Here is a 15692-nt window from a genome sequence, read left to right on the forward strand (position 1 = left end):
TTGAATTTAACCATCAATTAGAAACTTGCTCTGTAAGGGGAAAATGTTAAGCAAGGGCCTCTTAATTTGTTATAGTGTTGGTTCTCAGGTGTTAATGTAAGCAGTATTTAACAGTGCACTACCTGTGGGGAAAGACATTTAAACAAAGATATACATTGCAGCTTAGACTTTGCACTTTGTAAAGATGTATTTGCATTTCCAAATATGTGTGTGTGTGTGTGCGCACACACATGCGTGCATTCCTATGCATTCTTTATCTATTTCTGTCTCTTCACACTGAGAATCCAGGGAAAGCCTAAGGGTAAACTGGAAAGAATGACCTGGAAAATAGTAGCTACTAGGTCATTAGTTAGTGCTGTGTTCTGTGTATATAGGAATGTGTGTTAAATAAGTGCTATTATGAAATTCAGAGCCAGTTAAGAAGGCACTAGTGAAACTCTTAGAACATATTTGCTTTATACTTCCTTTTTTTAATTTTTATTTTATTTTTTTCTCATGTATGTTTTTTATTTTTTAACTTTTCCATTTATTTTTATTAGTTGGAGACTAATTACAATATCGTAGTGGTTTTTGTCATACATTGACATGAATCAGCCATGGATTTACATGTATTCCCCATCCCGATCCCCCCTCCCACCTCCCTCCCTACTCCATCCCTCTGGGTCTTCCCAGTGCACCAGCTCCGAGCACTTGTCTCATGCATCCAACCTGGACTGGTGACCTGTTTCACCCTTGATAATATACATGTTTCGATGCTGTTCTCTCAAAACATCCCACCTTGCCTTCTCCCACAGAGTCCAAAAGTCTGTTCCATACATCTGTGTCTCTTTTTCTGTTTTGCATATAGGGTTATCGTTACCATCTTTCTAAATGTCATGTATATGCATTAGTATACTGTATTGGTCTTTGTCTTTCTGGCTTACTTCACTCTGTATAATGGGCTCCAGTTTCATCCATCTCATTAGAACTGATTCAAATGAATTCTTTTTAATGGCTGAGTAATATTCCATGGTGTATATGTACCACAGTTCCTTATCCATTCGTCTACTGATGGACATCTAGGTTGCTTCCATGTCCTCGCTATTATAAACAGTGCTGTGATGAACATTGGGGTGCACGTGTCTCTTTCAATTCTGGTTTCCTCAGTGTGTATGCCCAGCAGTGAGGTTGCTGGGTCATATGGCAGATCTATTTCCAGTTTTTAAAGAAACCTCCACACTGTTCTCCATAGCAGCTGTACTAGTTTGCATTCCCACCAACAGTGCAAGAGGGTTCCCTTTTCTCCACACCCTCTCCAGCATTTATTGCTTGTAGACTTTTGGATAGCAGCCATCCTAAGTGGTATGTAATGGTACCTAATTGTGCTTTTGATTTGCATTTCTCTGATAATGAGTGATGTTGAGCATCTTTTCATGTGTTTGTTAGCCACCTCTATGTCTTCTTTGGAGAAATATGTGTTTAGATCTTTGCCCCATTTTTTGATTGGGTCATTTATTTTTCTGGAATTGAACTTCAGGAGTTGCTTGTATATTTTTGAGATTGTACAAAGATGCCACAAAAAAAGAAAACTACAGGCCAATATCACTGATGAACATAGATGCAAAAATCCTTAACAAAATTCTAGCAAACAGAACCCAACAACATATTAAAAAAATCATACATCATGACCAAGTGGGCTTTATCCCAGGAATGCAAGGATTCTTTAATATCTGCTAATCAACCAATGTAATACACCACATTAACAAATTGAAAGATAAAAACCATATGATTATCTCAATAGATGCAGAAAAAGCCTTTGACAAAATTCAGCATCCATTTATGATTAAAACTCTCCAGAAAGCAGGAATAGAAGGAACATACCTCAACATAATAAAAGCTATATATGACAAACCCACAGCAAGCATTACCCTCAATGGTGAAAAATTGAAAACATTTCCCCTAAAATCAGGAACAAGACAAGGGTGCCCACTCTCACCAGTACTCTTCAGCATAGCTTTGGAAGTTTTGGCCACAGCAATCAGAGCAGAAAAAGAAGTAAAAAGAATCCAGATAGGAAAAGAAGAATTGAAACTCTCACTGTTCACAGATGACATGATCCTCTACATAGAAAACCCTAAAGACTCTCCCAGAAAATTACTAGAGCTAATCAATGAATATAGTAAAGTTGCAGGACATAAAATTAACACACAGAAATCCCTTGCATTCCTATACACTAACAATGAGAAAACAGAAAGAGAAATTAAGGAAGCAATACCATTCCCCATTTCAATACCATTGAAACAAAAAGAATAAAATACTTAGGAGTATATCTACCTAAAGAAACAAAAGACCTATACATAGAAACTATAAAACACTGACAAAAGAAATCAAAGAGGACACAAACAGATGAAGAAATATACCATGTTCATGGATTGAAAGAATCAATTTTGTCAAAATGACTATACTACCCAAGGCAATCTATAGATTCAATGCAATTCCTATCAAGATACCAATGGTATTTTTCACAGAATTAGAGAAAATAATTTCACAATTTGAATGGAAATATAAAAAACCTTGAATAGCCAAAACAATCTTGAGAATTAAGAATGTAACTGGAGGAATCAACCTGCCTGACTTCAGACTCTGCTACAAAGCTATAGCCATCAAGACAGTATGGTACTGGCACAAAAACAGAAAGATAGATCAATGGAACAAAATAGAAAGCCCAGAGATAAATCCACGAACCTATGGACACATTATCTTTGACAAAGGAGGCAAGGATATACAATGGAAAAAAGACAACCTCTTTAACAAGTGGTGCTGGGAAAACTGGTCAACCACTTGTAAAAAAATGAAACCTGAACACTTTCTAACACCATACACAAAAATAAACTCAAAATGGATTAAAGATCTAAATGTAAGACCAGAAACTATAAAACTCCTAGAGGAGAACATAAGCAAAACACTCTCTGACATGAATCACAGCAGGATCCTCTATGACCCACCTCCCAGAATACTGGAAATAAAAGCAAAAATAAACAAATGGGACCTAATTAAACTTAAAAGATTTTCCACAACAAAGGAAACTATAAGCAAGGTGAAAAGACAGCCCTCAGAATGGAAGAAAATAATAGCAAATTAAGAAACAGACAAAGGATTAATCTAAAAAATATACATACTTGATTTAAAAAGGCAGGAAACAAGTTTTCACATGGCAACTATTTATCTTGGAGCAGATAAGAGGTAATAGTTCCTATAGTTTAGAAAATCTGTCTACACACCTCTGAATTCAAGCAGTTTCTATTTGATTCTTTTCAGTGCCTGACAGTTCATTATGATGAATCTATTTTCAACAACATACACAGTCATTTACCTGACAAACATGTATAGCATCACCACTAGGTACCAAGTACTAATCTAGGTACCAGAGATAGGATAGTAAGCAAAAGAGAAGATTTCTAAAGAGTTTATAGTCTAACTAGAGCAACATATTTCCATGTGTTTAATTATAATTGCTGTAAACAGTAAACAATAAGGGAATGGCTACCCACTAAGTATTCTTACCGGAGAATCCCAAGGACAGAAGAGACTGGAGGGCTACAGTCCTGGGGTGTCAAAGAGCTGGACACAACTGAGCAACTAACACTTTAATATGACACAAAGCAAGTAATATTTACAATGATTCTCCTATTTGGAATTCAACTACCAAAGGACCTGAAAAGATGCATCTAATGCTTTTTAAACATATGATAGACCACCTGACCTGCCTCTTGAGAAATTTGTATACAGGTCAGGAAGCAAGTTAGAACCGGGCATGGAACAACAGCCTGGTTCCAAATAGGGAAAGGAGTATGACAAGTCTATATATTGTGACCTTGCTTATTTAACTTATATGCAGAGTACATCATGAGAAACTTTGGGCCGGATGAAGCACAAGATGGAATCAAGATTGCCGGGAGAAATATCAATAACCTCAGATATGCAGATGACACCACCCTTATGGCAGAAAGTGAAGAAGAACTAAAAAGCCTCTTGATGAAAGTGAAAGAGGAGAGTGAAAAAGTTGGCTTAAAACTCAACATTCAGAAAACTAAGATAATGGCATCTGGTCCCATCACTTCATGACAAATAGATGGGGAAACAGTGACTGACTTTATTTTGGGGGGCTCCAAAATCACTGCAGATGGTGATTGCAGCCATGAAATGAAAAGATGCTTGCTCCTTGGAAGAAAAGTTATGACCAACCTAGACAGCATATTAAAAAGCAGAGACATTATTTTGCCAACAAAGGTCTGTCTAGTCAAGGCTATAGTTTTTCCAGTAGTCAAGTATGGATGTGAGTTGGATGATAAAGAAAGCTGAGTGCAGAAGAATTGATGCTTTTTTTTTTTTTTTTTAAATATTATTTTATTAGTTGGAGGCCAATCACTTCACAACATTTCAGTGGGTTTTGTCATACATTGACATGAATCAGCCATATAGTTACACGTATTCCCCATCCCAATCCCCCCTCCCACCTCCCTCTCCACCCGACTCCTCAGGGTCCTCGCAGTGCACCAGGCCCGAGCACTTGACTCATGCATCCCACCTGGGCTGGTGGTCTGTTTTACAATAGATAATATACATGCTGTTCTTTCAAAACATCCCACCCTCACGTTCTCCCCCAGAGTTCAAAAGTCTGTTCTGTACTTCTGTGTCTCTTTTTCTGTTTTGCATATAGGGTTATCGCTACCATCTATCTAAATTCCGTATATATGTGTTAGTATACTGTAATGTTCTTTATCTTTCTGGCTTACTTCACTCTGTATAATGGGCTCCAGTTTCGTCCATCTCATTAGAACTGGTTCAAATGAATTCTTTTTAACGGCTGAGTAATATTCCATGGTGTATATGTACCACAGCTTCCTTATCCATTCATCTGCTGATGGGCATCTAGGTTGCTTCCATGTCTTGGCTATTATAAACAGTGCTGCGATGAACATTGGGGTGCATGTGTCTCTTTCAGATCTGGATTCCTCAGTGTGTATGCCCAGAAGTGGGATTGCTGGGTCATATGGCAGTTCTATTTCCAGTTTTTTAAGAAATCTCCACACTGTTTTCCATAGTGGCTGTACTAGTTTGCATTCCCACCAACAGTGCAAGAGGGTTCCCTTTTCTCCACACCCTCTCCAGCATTTATTGCTTGTAGACTTTTGGATAGCAGCCATCCTGACTGGCGTGTAATGGTACCTCATTGTGGTTTTGATTTGCATTTCTCTGATGATGAGTGATGTTGACAATCTTTTCATGTGTTTGTTAGCCATCTGTATGTCTTCTTTGGAGAAATGTCTGTTTAGTTCTTTGGCCCATTTTTTGATTGGGTCGTTTATTTTTCTGGAATTGAGCTTCAGGAGTTGCTTGTATATTTTTGAGATTAATCCTTTGTCTGTTTCCTCATTTGTTATTATTTTCTCCCAATCTGAGGGCTGTCTTTTCACCTTACTTATAGTTTCCTTTGTTATGCAAAAGCTTTTAATTTTCATTAGGTCCCATTTGTTTATTTTTGCTTTTATTTCCAATATTCTGGGAGGTGGCTCATAGAAGATCTTGCTGTGATTTATGTCAGAGAGTGTTTTGCCTATGTTCTCCTCTAGGAGTTTTATAGTTTCTGGTCTTACATTTAGATCTTTAATCCATTTTGAGTTTATTTTTGTGTATGGTGTTAGGAAGTGTTCTAGTTTCATTCTTTTACAAGTGGTTGACCAGTTTTCCCAGCACCACTTGTTAAAGAGATTGTCTTTTTTCCATTGTATATCCTTGCCTCCTTTGTCAAAGATGAGGTGTCCATAGGTTCGTGGATTTATCTCTGGGCTTTCTATTCTGTTCCATTGATCTATATTTCTGTCTTTGTGCCAGTACCATTGATGCTTTTGAACTGTGGTGTTGGATAAAACTCTTGAGAGTCCCTTGGACTGCAAGGAGATCCAACCAGTTCATCCTAAAGGAGATCAGTCCTGAATATTCATTGGAAGGACTGATGCTGAACCTGAAACTCCAATAGTTTGGCCACCTGATGTGAACTGACTCATTTGAAAGGACCCTGATGCTGGGTAACATTGAAGGCGGGAAGAGAAGGGGATGACAGAGGATGGTTTGGAAGGTATCACTGGCTTAACGGACATGAGTGTGAGTAAACTCTAGGAGTTGGTGATGGACAGGGAAGCGTGGTGTGCTGCAGCCCATGGGGTCACAAAGAGTTTGGACAGAACTGTCCAAAGCTGTTGGACAGAACAGCGACTGAACTGATCTGAATATTCATTTAGAATTTCTGCCATTGACACAATATAAAGGATGATGGGAGAAAAAAAAAAAACAAACAGCTTTTTGGCCCTGGTGACTATAGAGAACTCTTGTGGGCTACCTGCCCCTTGTTGTTAGTTTGTGTGTGTGTGTGTGTGTGTGTGTGTGTGTGTGTATTTTTTTTCTTTTCCCTGAGGATCCAGGGTTCAAAAACTGATAATCATTGAGGAAGGCAGAAATGAAGGCAGAGGGTATGGGAGTCTTTAGAAAAGCAACAGCTTTTTACAATGTGGGGCAGACTCAAACCACGTTCTTGGTTCACTTGGCTCAACTGCCCTCCCACCTGATTTTGTTCAAACCTTGGTTATGTATGGAAATACATTATGGATAACAAGGGATATTTTTAAGGGGTTAAATATCAACTACCTTTGCTTTTGAGAGTAATATTTATTCTGCTTCTGTCAGGTAAAATTTTCTATAGTTATCTTTTGTGTCTTGCTAGTTTACAATGTTGTGTAAGTCTTCCACTTTCTTACTGATACTCTGACTAGATTGTCAATTATTGCAAGTAGGTATTGATATCTCAAACAATATTGAATATTTTTAATTTCTCACTTCAGCCCTGTCAGATTTCACTTCACACATTTTAAGGCTCTGCTGGTAGGAGTTTATCTGTTTATAATTGCTATCTTACATATGGATTGATGCTTTTTATCATTATGAAATATGTTACTGGTGTCTAGGCACATTTTTTCAAATCTTTTTTGTTTTTTATTTCTTATTAATTTTTATTGGAGTATAGTTGCTTTATAATTCTAAACACATTTTAAATGTAATTTGTTTAATATTAATATTGCTACTCCAGCTCTTAAGTTTTCTGTGGAAATTTTATTTTAATCCTCCTGTGTTCAATGCATTTTTGTCTTTGAAAGTGTCTCTTTTATAAAGCATACTGTTGGATTTAAAAGAAAAATCTGACAGTCTCTGTGTTTGGATTGGATTGCTTAGTCCTTCAAATTTAATGTTGTTATTTGTATGATTGGTGTTATTTCTGACATTTTGGGTTTACTTACTATGCATCTCATATCTTTTTGTTCCTCATTATTTTTTATTGCCTTGTTATTGCTAACTGCATTTTTTCTAGTGTACCATTTAAAAATTATTTTTATTGGAATGTGGTTGATTTACAGTGTTCTTAGTTTCAGGTGTAGAGCAAACTGAATCAGGTATACATACACATATATCCATTCTTATTTAGATTATTGTCCCATATAGGCCATTAGAGAGTAGCATTCCCTGTGCTACACAATAGGTCCTTATTAGTATTGTGTATATGTCCATCCCAGCCTCCCAATTTATTCCTCTCCTCTTACCCCCTGGTGACCATAAGTTTGTTTTCTACATCTGTAAACTATTTCTGTTTTGTAGATGATTGCATGTGTACCCTCATTTTTTTTAGGCTCTACATATGTGTTAATTTCTCAGTCATGTACGACTCTGTGATCCCACGGACTGTAGCCTGCCAGGCTCCTCTGTCCATGGGATTTCCCAGGCAAGAATACTGGAGTGAGTAGCCATTCCCTTCTCCAGAGAATCTTCCCAACCCAAGGATTGAACCTGGGTCTCGAGCACTGCAGGCAGATTCTTCACCGTCTGAGCCTAGATTCCACATTGAAGTGATGTCATATGATGTTTGTCATACTGAAATGAAGTAAGTCAGACTTAGAAAGACAATTGCTAGAGCTGTCCATGTTGCTGCAGCTGGCATTATTTTGTCCTTTTTTGTGCCTGAGTAATATTTCATTGTATATACGTACTACATCTTCTGTGTCCATTTCCTCTGTCCATGGGCAATTAGGTGGTTTTCAGGTCCTGGTTGTTGTAAATAGTTCTGCAGTGAACTCTGTGGTGCATGTATCTTTTCAAATTGTGGTTTTCTCCAGATATATACCCAGGAGGGGATCGGTGGATCATATAGTAGCTGTATTTTCAATGGGTTGGCCAATAAGTTCATTCAGATTTTTCCATAAGCTGTAACAGAAAAGCCGGAATTAACCTTTTTTGGCCAACCCAAGAGTCTAGTTAGAAAGCATAGGCAGGACACTTTCTTCCATAAATTGCCGCTAGACCTTTTTTGATCTACCTCTTAGCGTAATGAAAATAAAAACAAAAATGTGATTTAATTAAAATTAAAATCCTTGCCTAGCAAAGGAAACAAAACAAAAAGTAACCATCAGAATGACAGAAAATATTAGCAAATGAACTGAACAAGGGATTAATCTCCAAAACATACAAGCAACTCATGCAACTCAGTATTAAAGACAAACAAACATACAAACAAACAAACAAACAAAAAACCCACAAAAGTCCAGCCAAAAAATGGTCAGGGGATCTAAAGAGACATGTCTTCAAAAAAGACAAATATATGGCCAAAAATCTCATAAAAAATGCTTACAATCACTAATTATTAGCGAGATGCAAATCAAAATACAATGAGATATCACCTCACATCTGTCAGAATGGCCATTATTAAAACCTTTGCAAACAATAAATGCTATAGAGGATGTGGAAAAAAGGGAACCCTCCTACAGTGTTGGTGGGAATGTAAATTGGTACAGTCACTATGAAGAACAGTATGGAGTTTCCTTAAAAAAGTAAAAAACTAGTTTAAATTTCCTTTTTAAAATTTACTGTATTTGCTTTTTAATTAATGCTTTTCCTAGAAATTATAATTTTTTTCTTAAGCAACTGATTTGAAATACTACAGATCATTTTCAATTTTATACAAAAATTTTTCTCTAGCAAGGCTTTATTCTCTCCCTCTTTTGTGCTATTACTGTCACAGAAATTATATCTTTATAAATGTCTACATGGTATTATAAGTTTTCTGTATTCAACTATCTTTTAAATATTTTAGAGGAAACAAACAAAATTATAATTTAAATATTAAATTTACTGATATATATACTTATGTGTATTTGTGTGACTATATAGTTAAACTTTATTTCAGTCTAGAAGATTTTTTGTTTTTGGTATATTTTGCATGTCAAATCTGTTAGCAACAAATTGTCTCAGTTTTTATTTATCTGGGAATTTCTCAGTTTCTCCCTCCCTTTTTAAGATAATTTTCTCAGATATAAAATTCATATAGTCATATTTTTTCATCTTTTTGTCTATGTCATCCCTCTGCCTTTTCAACTCCATGATTTCTAATATGCTACTTATTATTCTTATTAAGACTCCTCCTAGTACAAAATGAATTCTATTTTTCTTGCTGTTTTCAAGATTTTGTCTTTTGCTTAAAGTTTGTTTATGACATCTTTAGGTGTGATTACATATGAGTTTATCTTCTTTGAAGTTTATTGAGCTTCTTGGTTTGTAGATTGTTTTTCTTTTCCAAACTTGGAAAGTTTTCAGCAATTATTTATTTAAATAGTCTTTATTCCATTTTGTCTCTATCTTTTCCTCTTATACTGTGTTTATGCAAATGTTGGGATATTTGATGGTGTCCTTCAATACTGAGTCTTCTTTTTTTTTCTTCTTTTTCATTTTTTTCTATTTATCAGACCAGGTAATCTCAAGCCTTTTTTTTTTTTTTTTTACCTACCATCTCAAATGTGCTCTATTATTTTGAAAATCAAAACTTTTGTACTTTTTAACTCTAGAATCTGTTTGATTTTTTAAATCATATCCATCTCTTTTTTGATAGTCTATTTGGTGAAACGTCATTCTCATGCTTTCTTTAGACATGTCTTTAATTCTTTGGATTTAAAGTTTTTGTTTAGTAAACCCAACATTTTCAGGGATAGTATTTATTGAGTTTTTATTCCTAGAAAAATTAATAAACATTATTTTATATTTCCTTTTTCTTTAAATGGCATGTCATCTTTTGTTAAAATCTCTCCAGTCATTTTTTTTTTTTTTTGATAAAGGCTCATCAGGTTTTTGAAAGTTTTGGTTAGTCTTCAAAGTTTAGAAAAGTTTATTTTACTGATTGTTTCCCAGTGTTCTCATTGCTTTTATGAAGGAGACCTATTTTCCATGTTCTTAGCCCATGCTCTGGAATTCCTTCTTTTACCCCTAATCATTTTTAAGCACAATATTCTAGTTATCTGAAGGACAGAGATGTGTGAAGATTTCCTCTTTTTATATTGCTTTTGTTATATCCAGGGGAAGTTGTTATCTTTATTCACTAGCATCCTTTCTTGCCATCAAAGAATATTCTTGTAGCTGGACGCACTGAATGACTGTTGATATATCAGTATGAACTAATGTTACGTTTATTTGAAATTTTCTTAGTGATATTGTTGCCATGTGTTTGATTTTGGCATGCAATACCAAAACATATATGAATTAGGGACAAAGATATGTTTCTTTTCATATCTCTTCAAATCCCACATCTGCTGTGGGATGATTCCTCTAAAAGGCAGTATATTGATTAGGTGGTCTTTCAGTATTGAAAGTGAAGGTATTAGTCACTTGGTCATGTCTGGCTCTTTGCCGCCCCATAGACTGCAGCCCTTTCCATGAGATTTCCCAGGCAAGAATACTGGAGTGGGTAGCCTTACCTTCTCCAGTGGATTTTCCCAACCCAGGGATAGAACCTGGGTCTTCGGCATTGCAGGCAGATTGTTTACTATCTGAGTCTCCTGATTCTTTACTGTCTGAGCCATCTTCTGGTATTAGCACTTTCATTTCTGTAAAATCAAGTTGTCACATAAAATGCCCAGGAGTTGCATCCTTGAGATAGTCCTTTCACCTGGGGATTTTACCTTTTTTTTTTTTTTTTTTTTAACAATGTTTAGGTGAATTCAGTTTTCTGAGGCTATAAATCATGTCTTTCTGCCCCAGTGTCAGATTTTTCTTTAATTTCAGGTCTTCTATGACTTTATGAAGTCGAAACAAAAGTTCATGCAGTGATATAAAACAAAGGAGTCTTTTCCCTTAAATTTGGGAGAATGTAATAAGGAATTTTAGTTAATTATTTCCATGGACTCTGAAGCATTATTGGTGCGTCATAATCCTGGAACTTGAAAATAACAGCATCAAGTTTAGTGTAAAGTTCTGTTTAATTTATAGCTATAAAGGATTGCTTCAAAAATGAAAAATGCATTTATTTTCTAAAGACAGTATTATAGTAATTAATACCTATTTTAGTATGTAGAAAAGAATTGAATTGATGAGTAACGTTTGTATCCCCACTGTTACTCTAGAAATAAACTAGCTAATATGGATATTAAGATATAATAGTGGTATGTTCTTTGATAGTGAAAGCAAAGTATGTGGATCAAATCTTTTTTATTTAATACTTTAGAATGATGTATGATCCTTAGATCAGACATTTGAAAGTGGAGTAGCCAGGAATCAAGGAGATTATTGTATTGGGAATTACTGAAGTAATTTGAATAATCTAGTATAGCCTTAACTCGTAAAATAATAATGTTCATACTGGAATGCCATGGAAGACAAGGGATTGAAATATGGGTCTATTTAAGGGAAAAATGAAAGGAGTTGTTATGTTCAAATTTATTAAGAAAAATCATGAGCTATTTCGGATCTAGAGGAGACATGAGATGATTGAGCACTGAGCTTCCCCACATTCTTTCTGGATAAGAAGTGTTAAGATAGCATCACCAACTCAATGGACATGAATCTGAGCAAACTCCAGGAGACAGTGAAGGACAGCGAAGCCTGGCCTCATTGGGGTCACAAAGAGTCAGACACATCTTAGAGACTGAACAGCAACAGCAAGGCTGGATACCTGATACCTCTCAGCCACCAGGAGGTTTTGTATGCTTTTAGACATTTTGTACAAAAGCATAATTAAGCAAACACTCATCAAAAAACTCAGGAAGCAACTTGCCTAAATTGGATTGATATTAATATGTCAAAAAGACAGTGACTCGTTATAGTTAATTTAAATCTGCGTATAAACCCATTTGCCTTGATTCTTCCCTGCGGTCAAATGTACACCAGGTGTAAGGTTTGATAACCACTACGTAAGCTGCTTGCTTCCTTGTCATTTTTGAGGTTGGGAAAGTGGAACCCAGAAAACTCAGGCCATGTCGACAGAGCCAGGACAAGATTCTACTTGACACTCCAGGGTACTTTTGCCCTGGAGTACCTTAGCACTGGAAATCAAAACCAGAGTTCAGTTAGCCTGAGCTCTAGAAATCAGCCTTGTAAGGCTGAACCTGGAGATATAAGCCTATGTGATTTCACCTGTTCCAGCGTGTCTCCTCAGATAGAAACAAATTCTTGAGATGCTTTTTATTTTAAGAAATTGAACTGAGTTAGTGATACCTGGTACTCTCCTAAGAGTCAAATTCCATCTCTTCCATTCTCTTTCTCTACCCTCTTCCTATGTTTTTCTTTCACTCATTTTGATTCAGCAAATATTTATTGACTACTATGTGACAAATTCTAGGGTATAAAACTTTATTAACACAGGTAAATAATACTGACACCATCTTTCAGGGAACTTGTGCTCGCAAAAGAAGGTAGCTACTTTTTTTCTATTTCTGTTTCTAGTCCTACTACATATGTCTACAGTAAATGACAGGAATAATACTCTAGAAATCAGCTATTTTGTTAATACTTGGAAACTGATATTATGAAAATAGTCAGTTCTTAGAAGATCTGTGCTAAGGCTGGATTCATCACCTCTATGTGTCCCGAGTATTTCATATCTTTTGTTCTTGACAGTGCGTACGCTGCTTTTATTCACCTCTGTATTCTTGTGGAACATGAATTAATACTGTCCGAAGCCTTTGAGGCTTGAAATAGTAGTAAGAGATAATGACCCATGGAGTAGTGGAGCCTTTCTTTCCCTCTGCTCTTCCTAAAAACTAACCCCGCGATCTTTGGATTTCCTGATGCGTATGTTCTCCTACACTGTTGTGAAGGAGTTGCCAGCATGCCATTTCACCTTTGTGTGTAAAAATCTTAGAAAAGCAGAGGCAAGACCAGAAAGTGGATTTTCTTTGATGAATGTGCTCTATGAATACAGAGCAAGGCAGCTGGCCCTCTGAGGGGCGGGGAGGGAAAAACCATCTCAGGAAAGAGTGACGAGTCTGGGTTTTAGTTATGTAAAATCCATATTTATCCAGAACAAACAATGTAAATAATTTTTTAAATTAATTGATTTATTTATTTTACTTTACAACATTGTATTGGTTTTGCCATACATTGACTTGACTCCTCCATGGGTGTACATGTGTTCCCTATCTTGAACCTCCCACCCACATACCTCCCCATCCCATCCCTCTGGGTCATCCCAGTGCAGCAGCCCTGAGCAACCTGTCTCATGCATCGAACCTGGACTGGCGATTCGTTTCACATATGATTTACATGTTTCAATGCCATTCTCCCATATTATCCTGCCCTTGCCCTCTCCCACAGAGTCCAAAAGACTGTTCAATACATCTGTGTCTCTTTTGCTGTCTCGCATACAGGGTTATCGTTACCATCTTTCTAAATGCCATATATATGCATTAGTATACTGTATTGGTGTTTTTCTTTCTGGCTTGCTTCAGAATGCTTTGAAGTTTGAATTCTTTCTGCTTAGTTCTGTTTAATAGGCTACTGTTTCATCTACCTCATTAGAACTGATTCAAATGCATTCTTTTTAATGGCTGAGTAATATTCCATTGTGTATATGTACCACAGCTTTCTTATCCATTCATCTGCTGATGGGCATCTAGGTTGCTTCCATGTCCTGGCTATTATAAGCAGTGCTGCGATGAACATTGGGGTGCACGTGTCTCTTTCAGATCTGGATTCCTCAGTGTGTATGCCCAGCAGTGGGATTGCTGGGTCATATGGCAGTTCTATTTCCAGTTTTTTAAGGAATCTCCACACTATTCTCCATAGAGGCTGTACTAGTTTGCATTCCCACCAACAGTGTAAGAGGGTTCCCTTTTCTCCACACCCTCTCCAGCATTTATTGCTTGTAGACTTTTGGATAGCAGTCATTCTGACTGGTGTGAAATGGTACCTCATTGTGGTTGTGATTTGCATTTCTCTGATAATGAGTGATATTGAGCATCTTTTCATATGTTTGTTAGCCATCTGTATGTCTTCTTTGGAGAAATGTTTGTTTAGTTCTTTGGCCCACTGTTTGATTGGGTCATTTATTTTTCTGGAATTGAGCTTCAGGAGTTGCTTATTTATTTTTGAGATTAATTCTTTAAAGTTTATTTTGTTTCAAAGAATTCTATCCATTTATCTAGGTGCTGTGCTGTGCTTAGTCACTCAGTCATGTCCGACTCTTTGCAACCTCATGGACTGTAACCCACCTGGCTCCCCTGTCATGGAAATTCTCCAGGCAAGAATACTAGAGTGGGTTGCCATGCCCTCCTCCAGGGGATCTTCCCAACCCAAGGATCAAACCCAGGTCTCCAGATTCTTTACTGTCTGATCCATGAGGGAAGCCTCTATCTATCTATACTCCATGACAAATACAGTCATTCTTTTAATTATTTAACCTTCGATAAAGCAAGTTTTTTTTCTGTTCTGCAACTAAATTAATTTTTTTTTCAGGACAAAGATTCCCATTTTAATAAGCTTGTCATTTCCACAAAGACTTAATAAGTACCCATGAAATTTTTCACGTAGATTTGGTTTTTCTAGATGAGAGATGATAATTTCTGATATTTGCATAGTACATTAGACATGACAGACTTTAATATTGATACATGCCATTTTATTACACACTCAAAGCCAGTTCTTTAATTCCATTATGGTAAGTAACATTCTTTGTATGATTTTAATTCTTTTATATTGTCAAGATTTGTTTTATGAACTAAGAGAGGGTTATCTTGTTTAATTTTGCATACACACTTAAAAAATTCTGTTTTTTTTTTTTCTATTCTGGGTAAAATATCCTATAAAAGGGATTAGAACCCATTGGTTGATTATATTATTTAATTATTTTGTATCCTTTGAGGATTTTGTCTATAAGTTTTATTTATGACTAATAAAAACTCCACCACTATAAAAACAAAACAAAAAACCAGTTCTGTGAAATGAAGGCCAGAAGAACCATTACCCTTATTTTACTTTTTGATAGAAACATATTCACATAATTTTGAGTATCTACTATGTTATTATCAGCTTACCAGGTGGTGCTAGTGGTAGAGAAGCTGCCTGCCAATGCAGAAGACGTGACTCATGGGTTCCATCCCTGAGTTGGGAAGATCCCTTGGAAGAGGTCATGACAACCCACTCCAGTTTTCTTGCCTGGAGTATCCCATGGACAGAGGAGCCTGGCAGGCTGGAGCCCATAAGGTCACCCTGTCTGTTATCTCTGTGCTATATATTTCATATACATATTTGAGGAATGCATTTCTTGCTTGTTAGAAATTTGCATCTAATAGGGCAATCAAGCATGTGGACAAATAATTAGAATATGATAAACTAATTCTGTTAACTCT

The sequence above is a fragment of the Muntiacus reevesi genome, chromosome 2, assembly GCF_963930625.1.
Source record: "Muntiacus reevesi chromosome 2, mMunRee1.1, whole genome shotgun sequence".
In the NCBI taxonomy this organism is placed as follows: Eukaryota; Metazoa; Chordata; class Mammalia; order Artiodactyla; family Cervidae; genus Muntiacus; species Muntiacus reevesi.